This window comes from Drosophila novamexicana, unplaced genomic scaffold (assembly GCF_003285875.2).
Source record: "Drosophila novamexicana strain 15010-1031.04,08,12 unplaced genomic scaffold, DnovRS2.1 tig00001151-arrow-arrow-pilon, whole genome shotgun sequence".
In the NCBI taxonomy this organism is placed as follows: Eukaryota; Metazoa; Arthropoda; class Insecta; order Diptera; family Drosophilidae; genus Drosophila; species Drosophila novamexicana.
Genome location: NW_020824842.1, coordinates 234341 through 251466, shown reverse-complemented (window position 1 = coordinate 251466; position 17126 = coordinate 234341). Strand labels below are relative to the sequence as shown.

General features: G+C 42.1%; 1 long non-coding RNA gene across 1 annotated transcript; it reads left to right on the top strand.

Annotated features, from left to right (window-relative positions):
- The first annotated feature begins 13103 nt into the window (after positions 1–13103).
- On the top strand, positions 13104–13604 carry LOC115766492. Its single transcript, XR_004018209.1, has 2 exons — positions 13104–13304; positions 13373–13604. It is a non-coding gene; the product is annotated as an uncharacterized LOC115766492 (long non-coding RNA).
- Positions 13605–17126: the final 3522 nt, after the last annotated feature.

Sequence of the window (17126 nt, the reverse complement as noted above, 5' to 3'; positions counted from 1 at the left end):
CCGACCACTGAATTCATCTGAGTTTGTGGCCCCGGTAGCCAGTCGAGGCGCTGAAAGCTGCTCACTGCTAACTGCAAGCAGAGATGTTCAGCTCAAAGTTTTTTAATTTAAATGGCCATTTAGAAGGTTGCTGGCAAATGCCTGGTAGCTTTACTTCAAGTGCTCTGCAGGCCAGAGAGTTGCTGCTCCGGCATGGCTCAGTCGAATTCAGGCAACGACTTAAGCATAAATAAAAATAAAATTTAAAACAAGCACAGAGATTAAAGCTTAAAGCTAAGTGTGTACAGCTTAAAGCAAAGTTAATCTAAAAAGCAAAAAAGGAAACATTTCATAAAGCTGCTTAAAACTTATTCCATGTTCATGAAGAAACAAATTCGGGCTCACATGTTTCCCTTAGGACAAACATGAAAATTTAATCCAAAAAGAAATTGTATATTTAAAATATTACAAGTAGTAACATAAATGCAATACGATAAAGCACAAGGAGAATAGGTTTAGAATTATGTATGAGAAGCTTAAATCGACATATGCATAAAAGCTTAGATTGTGTCTTCGGATAGTATCTTTTTTTTTTTTTTTTTTTTATTATTAAGTTTAGCTTTATTTTAATTTTTCTGTTATTATCTGGAACAACTTAAATTAAATTTGTATGAATATTTACAATCTACTTATTCTACTGGTAAGTCTTATATACAAATTTACAGTGTCAACTATATAAATCGATCTGGGAGATCTATTGGGTGAGACCTTCGTAGTCTCCTCCGCGTTCGGAGTCCTCCAATTCTGCGCCTATTCAGAAGACGCCTAGCCAGTCGATTAGGATGACTTCTCAGTCGCGCTATATAATTTGCGGCCTGTATATTTATTATGTCCCCGACTTTGGGCACTCCTAAGTCTTTTTCCAAGTCGGAGGTTCTCATATACCAGGGGGCACCAGACAGATATCGGAGCGTTTTTGCTTGGAGCACCCTGATTTTTGAAAGACTGGACTTTGCAGCAATGCCATATACCTGGATACCATAACGCCAGGCGGGAGCTATGCAGGATTTATAAATGGTGACTTTATTTTTCAAAGATAGCGCATTTCTACTGTTCAGAAGCCATCTTAGTTTTCTTATTCTGTTCTTTAGGGTTACTGAAACACTTGTGATGTGCTTGTTAAAGTTCAAGCGTCTGTCTAGGTGCACACCTAAGTATTTGTGACTGTTGAAGTGCGTCACCAATTGGCCGCGCAAGAAAACTCCCGGACACATGTCCCTCCGTAGCGCATAGGTCACATTGGCGCATTTATTTAAATTAATGCCAATATTCCAGCGCTTGGCCCACATTTCAAATTGGTGGAGATATTGCTGCAGGACGTCGGTAGCTTCGTAGACACAATCGTTTCTTGACAAGATGGCTGTGTCATCTGCAAAAGTGGCGATTGTAAGGTCGTGGGGGTCCGCGACTTCAATTGTAGAGCCAGTGGGCATATCGTAGGTAAAGAGGGTGTAGAGCGTGGGCCCTAGCACACTCCCTTGAGGAACGCCAGCCCCGATGGCCTTCATGTTTGACTCAACTCCATCGAGTACTACCGAAAATGACCGGTTTGTCAAATAATTCTGCACAATTAAATATAGTTGAGGTGGCAGTAAGGGCTTAATTTTGCAGAGTAGCCCATCATGCCAGACTCTGTCGAAGGCTTGTTTTATGTCTAAGTACGCTGCCACTACGTACTCTTTGGCTTCGAAACCCTCGAGGATAAAATTCACCACCCTATTTAGCTGTTCCGGTGTGCCATGAGATTTTCGGAACCCAAACTGAAAGGGGGGAATTTTTTCTTTAATTCTGTCCAAAGACAGCAGTCTCGTAAGCAGACAACGTTCGAATAGTTTTCCGATCGTGGGCAACAAACTAATAGGCCTGTATGAGTCTAGGGACGATGGGCTCATTCCAGCCTTATAGATCATGCATATTCTCGCCTTTTTCCATTGGCTTGGAACATGCCCCAATCTCAATACCGCATTAAAGATTAACACTAAAAATAGGACTGCTCTGACCGGCAATGCCTTTAGTGTTATGTTGTCGATGCCATCATCGCCAGGAGCTTTTCTTGTCTTAAGTGCTGCTATGTGGTCTGATACTTCGTTGACAGTGATTGGAGCAACTGGGAGGCTTAGCTGGCCTGGGCTCTCCAGTGTGAGTTGAACCCTTCTGTTCATGCTTGCCGAACTTGTATTAAAAGGCTTGAAGCGATCCTCCAAGTCTTCGGCAAATGCATCAGCCCGTTCCTTTTGGGATCTGGCCCAAGATCCATCAGGCTTTCTGATCGGAAATTTGGGGGACACTTGCTGTTTGTGCCTTCTCGTCAGTCTCCATAGGGAGTGACTTGAGGATTCATCTGGAGAAACATTTTCCAAAAAACGGTCGGTTTCCCTTTGTCTATTCAGCTGCAGCAGCTTTTTGACACGGTTCGACACTCTACGGTAGATCCTGTCCACAATTGGATCTCCGGTTCGACAGTACTGCCTTCTAATCCTTCTCTTAATCAGCAGTAGTGTATGGATTGCTGGCGGAAGTCTCACTTGTGGTCGTGAGCTTTCTGATCGGCTTACTGGCGCAGAAATGAGGGCTGCCGAGTGAACCTTGTTCAGGAATAGCGCATATACATCTTCGATGTCTTCTGGTGCAAGTATTTCCAAGTTTAGGTCTAGAGTTTCCTCTAGATCTCGTCGAAAAGCAGCAATGTTGGCTCCAGGAGGCAGCAGACGACCTTTAATTGTTTTGCCCTTTGGAATACAGTCGTAACCAACTACTAGTGGGATATGATCAGAGGATAGCTGAAACTCAGGCCTTATACTTAAGCCATCTGGGTGAAGTCCGTTATAAATAAAGAAGTCAATGGCACTCGGCGTGTAACTTTGGGCAAACGGGAAATGAGTGGCTTGCCCAGTCGCTAGTATTTCAGATGATGAGTTTTGCACCGCGTCCAGTAAGCAGGTGCCTCTTGCGTTAGCTCTAAAGCAACCCCAGCATCTGTTTTTTGCGTTAAAATCGCCTCCTATAAGGAACATTCTTCCTAGTCCGCTAAAAAGTTGCTGGAATTCCATTGCTGACCACGACAGTTGCGGCGGGAGATATGCCGAAGCAATGGTTAATTCACCCCTGTTAGTTGCAATCTGGATGCTGGCCATTTGCAATTTCTCCATCCTTACCGGTTCATTTTGGAAATATTCGATCTCCTGCTTAATAAGCACCGCCGCTCCTCCTCTTGCTCTATCGCTAGGATGATCCGCTTTGTGAATTTTGTAGCCTGGAATAAAGATGGATACACCGGTCTGAAGCCAGGTCTCTGTAATTAGCATCACGTCAATATTATGTTCAGTTAGGAAGTGCTTAAGCTCCTCCACATGCCCAGAGATACCACGGGCATTCCACAATCCGAGGCTTAGTGAATTGTGCATCATTTTTTGGCGTTCAATAGACTCAGACACATTTGTTTTAGGAACTGATTCGTCTCCTGAAGTTCCTTAAACATAGCTTGTAGAGTGTCGACTTTCACAGTGAGTGCTTCTATTGCAGCCTCCAGCCTTGAACTATTGTGGGGTGGGGTATCTTGGTGCTTGGGGGTAGGGTTCCTAATTGACGTCTCTTTATTGAACTTTTCCAGCCCAGTACGCAGAGTATCGGCGTACGAAATATTTCCTCGCACTAAGGTTGCTGGAATGTGTTGCTGACGGTCTTTTTTGCCACTGACATTACTTTTAAGTCCTAGACTTACTTTTGGTCTTCTTTCTTGCGTTCTAGCTTTGAACACATTGCACCCCTTATGCCAAGCCTCATGGTTTCCACCGCAGTTGATACAGCAAAGATTCTCAACCAAGGTTTCTTTGCATTGAGCTGTTGGATGATTTTGAGCACACTTTCCACAGGTATAAGGCCTCATACAGTAGTTTTTTGTATGTCCAAATCCTTGGCATCTGTGGCACAGGATGGCATTCAAATTTTTCTTTGGTATTTCAACCAAGACGTTTTGTCGCCCTATTTGCTTGATTTTCAGCGCATCCTTATTATTAGGCTCGCGAGCCAAATCAATGAAAAAGAAATTATTTTGTATTAGTTCCTCAATAGCTTCACCGTTTTCCTGTTGTTGGGCCTTACGAGGACGAGGATTGTGGATACGAAGGACATTGTGTCCATATCGCATAAACTCCTCTTTAATGCTATCTTCAGGGGTGGTGCTAGCCAAATTGCGGACGATAATCCTGAAGGCCTTGTCTTCCTTCAGTTGGTATGTAAAGTGATGTGCATTATTTTCTTTGAGAAACTGCACTAGGCTTCGATATGAATTCGAGTTTTCAACGTGAACTCTTACTTTTCCTTGTGTTCCAACGTGGAGGGTATAACTATCTGACCCAATGACTGTATCAAGCTCTGCCTCCATCTGGGTCACATTATTTACATTTTCAATGAAGATGGGGGGTGGCTTCCTGGATCTGGGTACTCTGGCTTCTTTTTCCGCATTCAGCTCTACTTCCATCTCTTCTGCCAGTGCCTCGGCATGGGCTATTTCCTCCTCTGTAGGATCATCGTTCTCTTCATTATCCAGTATTGCAAATTGGTTTTTTGAGTTTATTGGGATCTCCTTTAGACGTCTGTCCATCGATATCTGAGATGCAATTAACCTCCCTTTTTTACCATTTGCTTTTGGAAAGCTTGAAGGCAGCTTACGTTTTATTTTGGTCGTCATCCAGCTGAGTGATTTAACTGATGACTTTCCTAGTTCATTGATATTACTTTCTGGTGCGCCTGCAACTACACTTTTGTAGTTAATTTTTGGGATGGTGCACACTCCTCCACTTGAAGTTGTGACAGTGTAGGTAGACGCGTAGATGGAGTTTGTCGACGTCAATGTGCATGTCGTTGCTGCAAAATTGCTACTACTGCACTTAATTGCAGTATTTGAAGCACTTACAGTATTTAGGGAAATCATTTCACGAATTTCCGCAGGTGTAGCGCCAGCAATTCTCATCATTTTAGCGAATTCTGGTCGCAGCTCTCTCGGTTGAGAGGGCGTGGATGCACTAACATCCATGCCCAATGTTGTTTGGCTCAATGTTGTTTTTTTCTTATTAATTTTTCACGAAAATTATAAATTTAATGGTACACAATTTTTATTTTTTTTTTTTTGATGAAAATTTACCTCTGCGTTTGACAAGCAGTGTTGTAAAAGTGATAGTATCTTTAGATTGCAAGTATAGATATTATCGAATGTAGTACAAAAAAACTAAACCCCTAAATGTATTAAGTCAATCACAAACTAGACCTTTCCCTTACAGTTTTGTACATTTTCTTGATTATATATTTTAAAATTTTTCAAAAGAAAAATATATAAAATAGTATAATTTCAGGACACGGCTTTCATATGTTTGTAATTTCTCATAAAAATTACTTTCTCAGCCGTGTTTATGCTTCTGTAAGGAGCAGTCGATTGGGTCGTTAGCTTTGCAGTTATCGAGTTTGTTTCCCTTATTTGTCAGGGTCAGTCATCAAGCACAAGTTATGCGAGACGGCACCCGGTTGCAGTTTAAATGTGGAAATGCAATATGCATGCGCCGTGGTGTACAGCATAGCGTCGAGGCCACCTGCGTGTAGTCGGGCAAACAAGTTGGTCAGCCAAAAAAAAAAAAACAACAACCATACAAATCAGCTATGATTCGCAATTGGAGTGCATGTTGTACATGTTGCAACTGTTTATGTATGCAGTGCGAGTGAGGCCAATGGCACCATCTGTGTCAGTTGCAGTAGGAACAGCTGCAATCGGCAAGCTGGAAAAATGTTAGCATGAGCCGAAGCGGGCAAGTGCACAAAGCAGGCGTTGGTCCAAGTAGATGCAGCCGGCTCAGCTGCCAAAAAGTTTAAATGGCAGCCACTTGAGTTGAGCGACCAGAAAATTTATAGAAATCCGTGGCAGGCAGCCAGAACCAGAACGAGAACGAGAATCAGAACCAGAACCAGAGGCCGTAGGAATGCCAGGGCCAGGCCGAGAGGTAGAGTCAGGGCCTGGCCGCACATCAATTCAAATAAATAATCCAACAGCATGAAATTGGCCACCGACAAAAGTTTTCAACACTCACACGCTTAGCGTTTGCTCAGCCCCTTCTTGTACCGTCTTCCTGTAACGTTTTGAGGTTTCCACAAGGCCAAAAGAGGAGAAAAAAAAAGAAATGAAAATTCAGCGAGTGCACGGGCTTGTGGGTGCAAAAGGTCCCAGCTAAATGGCTGCTATCAAAATTATCGCCAGTTGCTGCCGCTCGGCGGCCATGACCCCGGCACCACCCTCCCTGCTGGGGCGCCAGCACATATGCGAGTTGAGTTAAAGCGCGCACTTCCTGCCGAACCGCAGCCAGCCCGCGCGGGTGTGTGTGCGTTTAGCGGTGCGTATCTTCCTGTTTACGAGTTGCCAGCCCATCCTGGGTTATTAAGCTAATTTAATGCCACTATGATGCCCCTTGCCAAGGGCAGCTATAACTTAAATAATTAACAATGCTTTAAATTTTCACCCATAGCCCCCTTCCGGCACAGAGGCGTGGCATTTAATCAAACCGTGGGTCTTCCAACGGATGGGCACAGCTTAAAAGCCGAATCAAAAAACTTTTCGGTTTTCAGGCTTTGTTCAGCTTGAAAATTGTTTAGGATGTGGCTAGGGAACTGCTCGCAGCCGTTTGGGCAAAAGCCAAAGGCTGGCACATTATTTAAAACTATCTAGCATTTGGGCATCCACTATGCGTTTTTCTTTCTGTTATTGTAATTATAAACTTTTTTCACTGTTCTCATTTATTTAATTGTGTAGAATTTAAGGCATACGATTACTCGTATGGAAAACTCAACCCCAGCGCAATTCGATTGTTGCATTGATTGATTCCCCAGCCATTTATCATCTATAATGGCTAATTCGATGACAAAAGTTGACAGCATCTAAACGCAATCAGGCTTATGCAAAGCTCTCATTATGTCAAATACAAATGTACTCACACACACACACGCACGAATCATATAAAAGCTCTTTGGAAGTAAAATATGGACCGAGGGTGTAGGAAATGTCATCATAAAATAAAATTTCCCTCGGCGCTAATGACAACTAATTTGTGCTAAAATCTCAATACACACGGTAGCTAACATCTGCAGCAGCAGTCAAACACACAAATACACCCACTTAGTCACACTCCTTATACATACATACATATGTGTGTATGTAAATAATATATAGACAGACATTGCCGTCGACATCGCCTTTGGGGCCGTCCGAGGCTATTAAAAATGCCGCATAGCACACTAAAGTTGTTACAGTCACGGATGGTACTTTTACCAACACACTCGCACACAGGCGCACACTGACACACTCACGCACAATAAACTTAATAAATAAGTCAATTAATTGCCCTGCGCGCCTGATATGATATCACAGCAACAACAGCTTCAGCAACAGCGTCGGCCCCACTGTGTGTTGTCTGCGTTATGTTTCTCTCTCCCTCTCTATTGCACTCGTTCACTCCACCACACCCTCCCTCTGTACGAGTTAGTATATGTTACTCTATTAGGGCAGCAAGTTCAATTAACTTTGTCTTTGGCATAACAAAATGTATGCGAAACTCGTTTAATAGTCGTTTGGCTACGACTTGCGTGGTTTGAGAAGGATGGGGGGGTTTGGGCTTGGGGGTGTTCGGACTATCTTCATTCTGTCGTAAGAGGGACCTGATTTGATTACCCGCCCACTGTCGTCTGTCTATACAGATTGCCCACTTAAGTAGGCAATGCAATTCGACTGTTTCCTTTAATGGCTGCCCACAAAAGTAGGCAGCACATTTCACAATTGCAGCATATGCCTAAAATGTTGCCTGCAGAAGTAGGCAATGTTTCTTTCAATGCAGCAGTTGAAGCTAGTGCAGATTCATTGGCACATCCTGTGTTGTTTTGATGCTGCTGCTGACAGGATTTGTACAGTTTAGTGTACTTTTTATACCCTGAACTCATTGAAAATGGGTAAAAAGGGTATAATGTATTTGTGGAAATGTATGTAACAGGCAGAAGGAAGCATTTCCGACCCCATAAATTATATATATTCATGATCAGCATCAACAGCCGAGTCGATCTAGCCATGTCCGTCTGTCTGTCCGTCTGTCCGTATGTATGAACGCTAGCATATAAGAACCTATAAGAGCTAGAAACTTGAAGTTAGCTGTGGGTCCTCCTAGTACCTGCGCAGATCTAGTTTGTTTCCGATAGTCGATAACCTACTCCGCTTCCAAGCAATCGATAAAAATCGATATCGAAATCCCGTTTTTTGAGCAAATAAGAGCTTGAGTCACCAAAAGTGATATGTTTATTCTAGAAAAGTATATATATTAAGTATCTTTCAATTTATACCTATCGCCACCTCCCCGATACCACCTCATAACTATAAATCAAGTAAATAACCCAGCTTGTTGCCAACCAATTTAAGCCACAATTTAAATGCAATTTACTTTATTAGAATAAACAATTATTCTATTGTACAATAAGATATACTGTAGAAAATTTCATTAAGATCGGTTAAGAAACTTTGTTTGCGGCAGTTAGCGTAAATTCCAAGAATTTCTGTATACATATACACACACATTCATGCGCGTCTGCTTCTGCGTAGCGTAGAGCGAGCTTACTTGTTTTCATTTTCAATAAATTGAAAAAAGAAAAAAAAAAACAAAAGGGAACACATGAACTGGCTGATCATGTCAGCTAGCTGGGTTTAAGCCTTGCAGAATTTGGCAACATAAGCAAATTATTTAATGGCCCTTACGCGTTTGCTTGGCTTTCAGCTAGTGGTTGGGTTTTGCTGCCGCTGTCGCCCCTACCTAATGGTTGCGGCTATTGCATGGTTGGCCACTAAGTAAACTTTTATGACGCTCATAAAATAGGCAAAAGTCGCGCCCAGCTACCGCCAAAGAAAACCACAAATACAAAACAAGAAAAAAAATGGAAAGCATATCCTCGCACCCATACACTGAACATTATACACATACTCATATATAAATATATAATACGCCTGCCGCATAAAAACCGAAACAAGGCAGCAAAGCAGCCAGCTTCAGCACCAGCTCGAGCTCCAGCTTCAGCGCCAATGCCAACAAAATCCCTGACAGCATTCTTATGCAGCTGTTGTGACATTTTTATGCTAAGCAGCCCCGGCGAGTTGGCTCCTCAGCTGCCCGGCTGCCCGGCTTTTCTTTCCCCCGCATCAGGGCATTACAGCGAATGCGCCAAATTATGAAAATTCATAAAAAGCCAAATGTTATGGCATACTTTGCGCTCGGTGCCGAAGCAGCATCTACGGCAACGGGAGCGACAAAGGCAGCGGCTGCGGCAGCAGCAGTCTCCTTAGTGTCCCGAGTGTTGCCAATTTCAGCCGTTCTTCTTCTTTCTTGGTTTATCACTTGCCAACTAAACTCGTTTACGCTGACTCGTTTATCATGTCGTTTCCCTGCGACAAACATCAACAAAACTGACAACACACAGCGACAACAGCTGCTAAACGAGTCGTAAGCGGCGCCGGGGGGGAAGGTGGCCAGCAGCAAAGGCGAGGAGCGCTCAAGTGGTTGACTTTGACGCTTAATGCAGCAGCTTACAGCCGCCTTTGTCGCAAAATGGACGTCAACAGGGGAGGAGGCGTGAGGTAGCTGCCGAAATGGAAGTACAATGAGCGACCTCTAAAGGGCCAGCATGGGATGCTGTAGCCAGGCACCGAACCATAAATAGTTTTTAAAATTAACAATCAATAAAATTTTATATTCTTACATTTCCTTTTATATAGCAAGTAATATTATTTTATGTGCATTCAGGATGCAAAAAGAATAAAAGAATAAAATTATTTAATTCATTGAGTACATTAAAGCCCACAAACAAGCTAGATATTTTTTAAATCTACTTATCAGCTAGAAAATAAATAACGAAACCATTTTAAATGACATGCTCAGTGTTGAATAGACTGACAGGCCAGTTATAAACATTAATAAATGTCGTGTTGGTAGTGCCCAGTTTAGCTACATCTCAAATTTCTGAGTGAGCACATTTCCTGCCCCTAATATCTTCATCTGCATACCAAAGGCGAACCCATGCCCTCCTTTGCCTAGGAGCCAGCCAAATGACGATTTGAGTGAGATGTACGCACTGCCAAGCCAATTAGCTGCTTCAAGGATCAAGCAGCAGTGGTTGGTGACTGACGGAAAGTGCGAGGGGAATGGTCTGACACCCCCTTAATAACGCACACACACACACACTCGCACGCACACACAATTGCCGTCGTCAGGGGCTTGACGGTTGGCCATCTTGGGCAACGCGTGCCAGCCATTAAAAGCTTTTTAAAATTAATTATAAAACCAAAAGTAGGTAAACATTTTCCAAGAAAAAAACAAACAGCGAGCGAACATAACAAGCTGACAACCCTTTGGGGAACATCATCGGCCCCCGAAACCGCCTCAGCCCTAGAATTCTAGTAGCTTTGGACACTCTGTTGCAAATTTTGCCCAAAAACGCTTTCAACTTCAAACAGAGTTTTGATACTCTAGTGGGCGACCGCAGGCGCTACAAACAACCGTGTGAGGGGCGAGTGTTGGATATGCGTAACAAATTATGCTCATTATGCGCCGCATAAAATAGTTGAGGCTCATGGCCGAATCCCAGCCGATGACCCAGCCAAGGCCGCGTCCAATCTGGCAAAGTTTTTTGATTTAGGTCCGAAATGCAGCAGCAGCAGCATCAACTTCAAAATCAACAGCAAAATTAGCATAAAAATCAACATGATGTGAATCATCAAGATGTTTTTCATCCTCAAACGCTTTGCCATCTTTGTTTTGTTTTCTAGTTTTATTTGAGGTTTTACTGCCCAAACTTTTGCCAAAAATTTGAGTTTCGAATGCGGCGGGCTTTGTATAATTTGATTTTATTTACACTCGCCTGAATCCTTCAATTTACACTCACATGTCAGCAATTCAAAGTGCTGCGTCTGTCTTTGTGTCTCTGTCTGTGTCTGTGTGTGGTCAGACTTGTGGCACGTGGTCCAAAAGTGCCACGATTACAACTCGAGGCTGTTGCTTTCAGTCTTCGTGCCAACCACAGCCAAGCTGCTTGGCTAAACGACGTGGTTACACGCCATGTGGGCGTGCCCCCCCCCCCCCCCCCCCCGTGCCGGCTTTGGCTGTGGCACGTAGTCTAGAGCACAGATCCACACTCCCTGACATATTTTTGGCAGTTAATTTGACTTATGGCTGAGCTATTTTTAAACGCTTTTGCCAGAACCTCAACTCACAGTGCAAAATCAGTCTAATGAACTAACCCCGAACGGAAAAAGTTTCGACCGTGGCCTTAAAATTCCATCTTTGGACTTTTTACGCAACTTTTGCCCGCTCCGCAGGCACCGCAAAATGCTTTGGCAAAGATTACGTTAAATGCAAATTCAATTAAACAAAAACAAAGTCCGGGCACAGCTTTAAATAAGCTTCGGGTATTCAAATAATCCAATAAATTTAACCAGTCGTAAGTTTAGAGAACTCTGGCATTCGAATAGTTTCTATGAAAACTATTCGTTTAACATGGAGGACATACGTAAATGTTGTATGCATGTATAGGTTGGGTGGCCAAAGTCAAACCCTTGACTGACTTGGGCTTTAGCTAGCCCATCCTGGAGCTGAGATGATTGTGTTATAATACCTGAGCCCAATAATCTTTTCAGAAGTTGGCTTGAGTAATCTTTAAGTTAAGACAGAGAATGAGATCTTAGAAAACAGATTCTTGTTTGTCAAATCCAAGCCAATTATAATATGATTAATAGAGAGGGGCTCCCCCTCATACAAATTAAAAAAATTTTAATATGAAGACATATATTCAAGATCATATCCAAGATGGCTGAATAGCATTTTGTCTTTTTATATATTAAAATATAAAAATATAAAAAATCATTAGGAAGTACACAAACATACACAAACGCACAACCGCAAAACCACCTATTAATATAACACGTATGATAGTTAATAGTTGTGAAAGCATCATTTGAATTCATGAGAATTGGATGGTAGAGCCAACAAATGCGGTTTCTCTTTAAGTTGCAGCGCAAAACGGAGAATTATTAAGGAACTGACATTTAAAAATGTTATAATCGCCTTTGGCTGGGTTGACCAATTTAAATGGAATACATATACCCGTGTTGTCACGAACGACATAACAAAGCGCAAGTACTTTGCTTTGAGAACAATAAAAAATCAACATTTGAAAAGTTTTGCCAAGCTGATGCCAGAATCTCGCATTTGCTATGCACGCGTAAGTAAGGCACTAACAACTAGAGAAGACGCCCGAGGCTATAGAAGTTTTAATACGCACAACCTACGAGAGTAACAACAACGACAAAAACAAGTATTCAAGCGTGTGACACGTGCACTTTGTCCCGAGGGAGTGGAAGTCCTACATATAGCTGAAAACACGCACATATCCTGCAAGCATCCTGCTTGCAATCAAAGAGCCAAACAAACAAAATGAAACGACAGAGAGAGAGAGAGAGAGAGAGAGACAGAGAGAGAGAGAGAGAGAGAGAGAGAGAGAGAGAGAGAGAGAGTAAGAATGAGAGACAGTGAGAGAAAAAATGATTTTGGAAAACCACTCCCACTGTCGGAAAATGAGCGAAAAACTGTTGCAGTAACTGTTTTTTGGATTTCTATAAAGTCCACTCAACACAACATTAAAGTGCCACCTATAAGAAATTTCTGCTGCGCAACAGATAAGCGAACAGGAAATAGCAGCAGCCACAGACGAAAACAACACCAGGACATCTATACACACACGCACAGACACACAAGCACACGTACACATGCATCCAAAAATTAAACAGTGCCTTACAGGCCTACATTTTATCATGGTCAAGCGCGTTGCTGCGCCAATTGGCCGTGATAAATGTTGATAAGCAAGTAAAAATAATACAAACACAAATACACAAACACAGTGCGGGAGAGAGAGAGAGAGAGGAAGAGAGTACACACTATATTTGCATTCGTGTAATTGGAACTAATTAATGAAAAATCAGAATCGGAGTCAGTTGCAAAATATGGTTGCCTACGTCACAATGCAGGCATATTATAAGTTCTCACCTCAGCCAGAGCAGTAGCCCAATGCAGGTTTTTAGGAGTAGGTGAACAATCTGTTTGCAGCAGTAGCAGCAACAATGGCCCCAACCATCCACATGAAGAACGCCAGCAACAAAACCTAAACACAATTAGAAACAGCAGCAATAACATTTAGCAAAAGTGAGAAAAATATGCAAAAGTTGTCCAACAAATTGGCATCAAGCTCGCCGCGCTTTTTCTCCTTCCAGCTAACCAGTCGACCCACCCAGCCGCAGCTCAATCTGCGCTTGTTCCTCGTCGTTCAGCGCGGCAACAGCTACAATAAACATCGCTGGCTCCGACAGTAGAATTTAATTAAAAGCTTTTCCATCTGCCCGGCTTGCTCACTGGACACTGAAAATGCCCGCGGCAAAAACAGAAGCAAAAAAAAAAATGTAATAATAAACGAAAAATATTAAAAAACAAGACGAAAACGGTAAAGTCACGCCGAAGATTAAATACTCTTGTAGATATTTGGCTTAGGGTTGTACAAATATGTGGAGAGAATCGTATAGAATTTGGTTGAGATATCAGACAAAAATTCTTATTTCGACATATTTTTTTGAGAGCGATATCAAGGTATCTTGAAGAACAAGAAAATTTGTCATGCAAGTCCTTACTTTATGACACATGTTCCTATGCCATATGCATAAAGTATTTCGATCCGGCCGATCGCGATAGATGTAACGCCTGCACCAGGATTCAATTTGGGGGACTGCAACAAAGATCAAGATCAAGAATATATATATATTTTCTAGTGTCGTATTTGTCACCTTCTATGCATTACACACGTCGTAACAAAATAATAATACCCTTTGTGAATTTAAATCGACGTATTGGGGCGGATCGACTGAATTGTAACGGCAACCGTAACCAATATAGGCTACGGTTGACTCGCTTGAATCATCGATTGATACATCAGCCGCGGCTTTTCATAGTATTTTATATATTGTTGGTATTTATTTTTTATTTAAAGTTCTTCTTAATTCCAGAATTGAATCTACTTCTGCACCCCACTTGCTGCAATCGTTAATTGCTAATTAGAGTTTCAGAGAAAGTGCATAAACCAACTTAAGATTTTAAAATGGTAGCGAATTCCTCAAACTAAGTTAAAGCAAAGCGAGTCAAAAACTAGTTCAAAACACCAGCTATTTGCAAATGAAACTAATTTTCGGACTCTGGGCTCAATATTTAAGCATCGTTTAATAAAATATGCTAAAATATCTACTGAAGGGTGGCAACTCTTTAGATTTAATTTGAATGGAAAGGATAATGAATACGAGTTTCAGAAGGAAAATAATTGAGCCAGGCAAGGTTGACAGGTTGTTACTGCAAGTGCTTCAAAATATTGAATTCCATATTTTAAGTACACCATAAATTATTTTGAATTTGTAAAAATATTTGGTATTCATTTATTATGATATTATCTTTTGATAAATGTTACTTGCCTTTTGATATATTGCGCGTCTTCTCTATTCTAAACAGTAACCTCAATTGTTGATACTGCTTTAATTTAATCAATAGATATTGACTAAAGATTTGCGTTTTCTTATTTAATTTTGTATACATTTTTGCTGCTTCTATAAAAATTAGTTCCATCGAGAAAGGACTCAAGGTTCCTTTCTAGTATCGGGTTTGTATACTTGAACAAGTTGTTGGATTTACCGATTTATAGAAGTAGTTACTTACATCAAGTAGCGGCAACAAACTCTCAAGGCATTCAGCTGCTTACCACAAGGGGATACAGTGAAAAAGGGAGAGAGAAAGAGAGAATGTGTGGGAGACAGAGACCCAATGAGACACACAAATACATACACACAGATAGACACACACCCAGACATCTGAGCTCTATCTGCGTGCAAGCTATAAAAACCAGAAGCTCAATTATCAAAATGCTACGTGTGCTTTGTTGTTTGTGTATCAGTATGTGTATGTGCGTGTGCTTGTGTGTGTGTGTGTGTTTGTGTTTGTGTGTGTGTATGGCGAGTATTCTATAGCCATTCGCATACGCATTTCCATTCTTATTGTCGCTGTCGCTAGCGTCTCTTTTGAGGGCTTTGTCCCTTTAGGTTTTGTATCTGTGGTCGCCTTTGACTGTGCAAATAGATAAATTTATTTATTTTATGAACTGCTACTGTAAAAGCCGAGGGAAATGGAGGGAAAGCAAAACAGAGAAAGAGAGACATAGAGAGAGCGAGAGAGATGCAGTTGAGCGCTAGCTTAACCGTCAAATTGAAGGTCCGACTACCTTTAAATGCCTTTACTTATGCGCACAATCTACATAAATTGCAAGGCATTGAACATTTCTGAAAGGACACTCACACACACAAACACACACACACACACACATGGAAAGCCTGCTAGTCAGATTGAGACTCGTCGCTAGGAAAAGAGATAACCGGCATAAGCCCCTACTTGGGGTGTGTGCAACGTGTTTGTCTGGCCTTTTGTATAAAAATGCAGTTGGGCAACTTTAAATAGGATCGCAAGTAAAATATATTTATGGGCGGAACTTGCTTTGAAATGCCTTGACTATTTGCAGTGGAGCTATAAAATTTAGATTAAAGCAATGGCTCAGGCCACAAGCCACATTTGATTCACTTAGACGATCAAATAATCGATTGGGGACACTTCAGTTGGCGCCACAAATAAAGGCGTCTGTCTGCGATATGCGAATAGCAAAATAGTTTTTCTATGCCCAACCAAAATGCCAATACATTATAAATTATAGTTGGATTTCAGTTACAGCGGGGCAGCAATTCTCAGGCAGCTAACGCGGCGTATACGCAATCAGCCATACAATGCCAGCAAAAAGGACATTTGTGAGTGTGTGTGTGTGTGTATAAGTGTGCGAGTGTGTAAGGTGGGCGGGTGGTAGGGTAGTAGGGTGGTAGGAGGGGGTGTGCCATAACAGCGGCGACAATAGAGAACAGGAAGCAAATAAACGCTGTAAAAATTCTTGAGCAGCTTACGTGTTACATTATGTATATATCTATTAGTGTGTGTACGTGTGCGTCCGTGTGTGTGCGTGCATGTGTGTGTATGTGAGGGAGCATTCGTGCGTATGTCTTTATATCAAAAAGTTTTTGCCACTTTCTTAGCGCTGCTCAACTTTTGTTATGCTCGCTTAAGCCCAGGCTGCGTCTCTATCCTCGTCTCGCAGCTCAGCTCAGCTATTTTCGTACATTTCTCTGATGCTTTCGCCTGACTTTCACTTTCACTCTGCTGTGTATTGCTGTGTGTGTATGTGTGTGCGTGTTTTCTATCAAATATTTTGCACTTTTTGTGGATTTTGTTTGCCTACTTTAAATATAAACCGATCGGCTTTCTATTTATTTACCCCCCACATTGTCCGGAATGCGGAAAAAATGGATGCCAGAATGTATTTGTGCGCCTGTGTGTGTGTGTGTGTGTGTTTGAGTGAGTGTGTGTGTGCCTGTCAGTTTCACACAGATACGCAGCGCGTACTACACACCAGGCCTGATCATCCTTTGGTTAGGTTGCCTCCTGCCTTTTTTATGTGCTTTGTGTGCTACAAATTGTTTGGCTTTCGAAATTCCTTGCGTTATTGTTGAGGTTTTTATGGACTTGAATGGGCGGCACGATGGCGGGGCGCGGCATTGCGGGACGGGCGGTCCAGTCCGGTGCGGTGCGGTGCGGCTGCAAGTAAACTGAAACTCATAGATGCGCGCCGTAAGATAGACTCGAAAAACTAATTTGTAGCTGGGGCACGAAAGAATATTGTTATTGATAGATGACAATGGTCGACAGCCGTCCAGGATTTATGTTTGACTTTCTGTCTCTCTCTCTCCACATCTGGTTCTGGGCAGCGCCTGGCAGAGCTGTGAAACTGTTAAGGTCTTGAGCTCTGAAGCAATGAGATTATTGCAAACAACGAATCACGCAGTCTTACACAGACACTTGGTTGGCAATTGGAAATTAAATTGCTTTTCCATATGACAC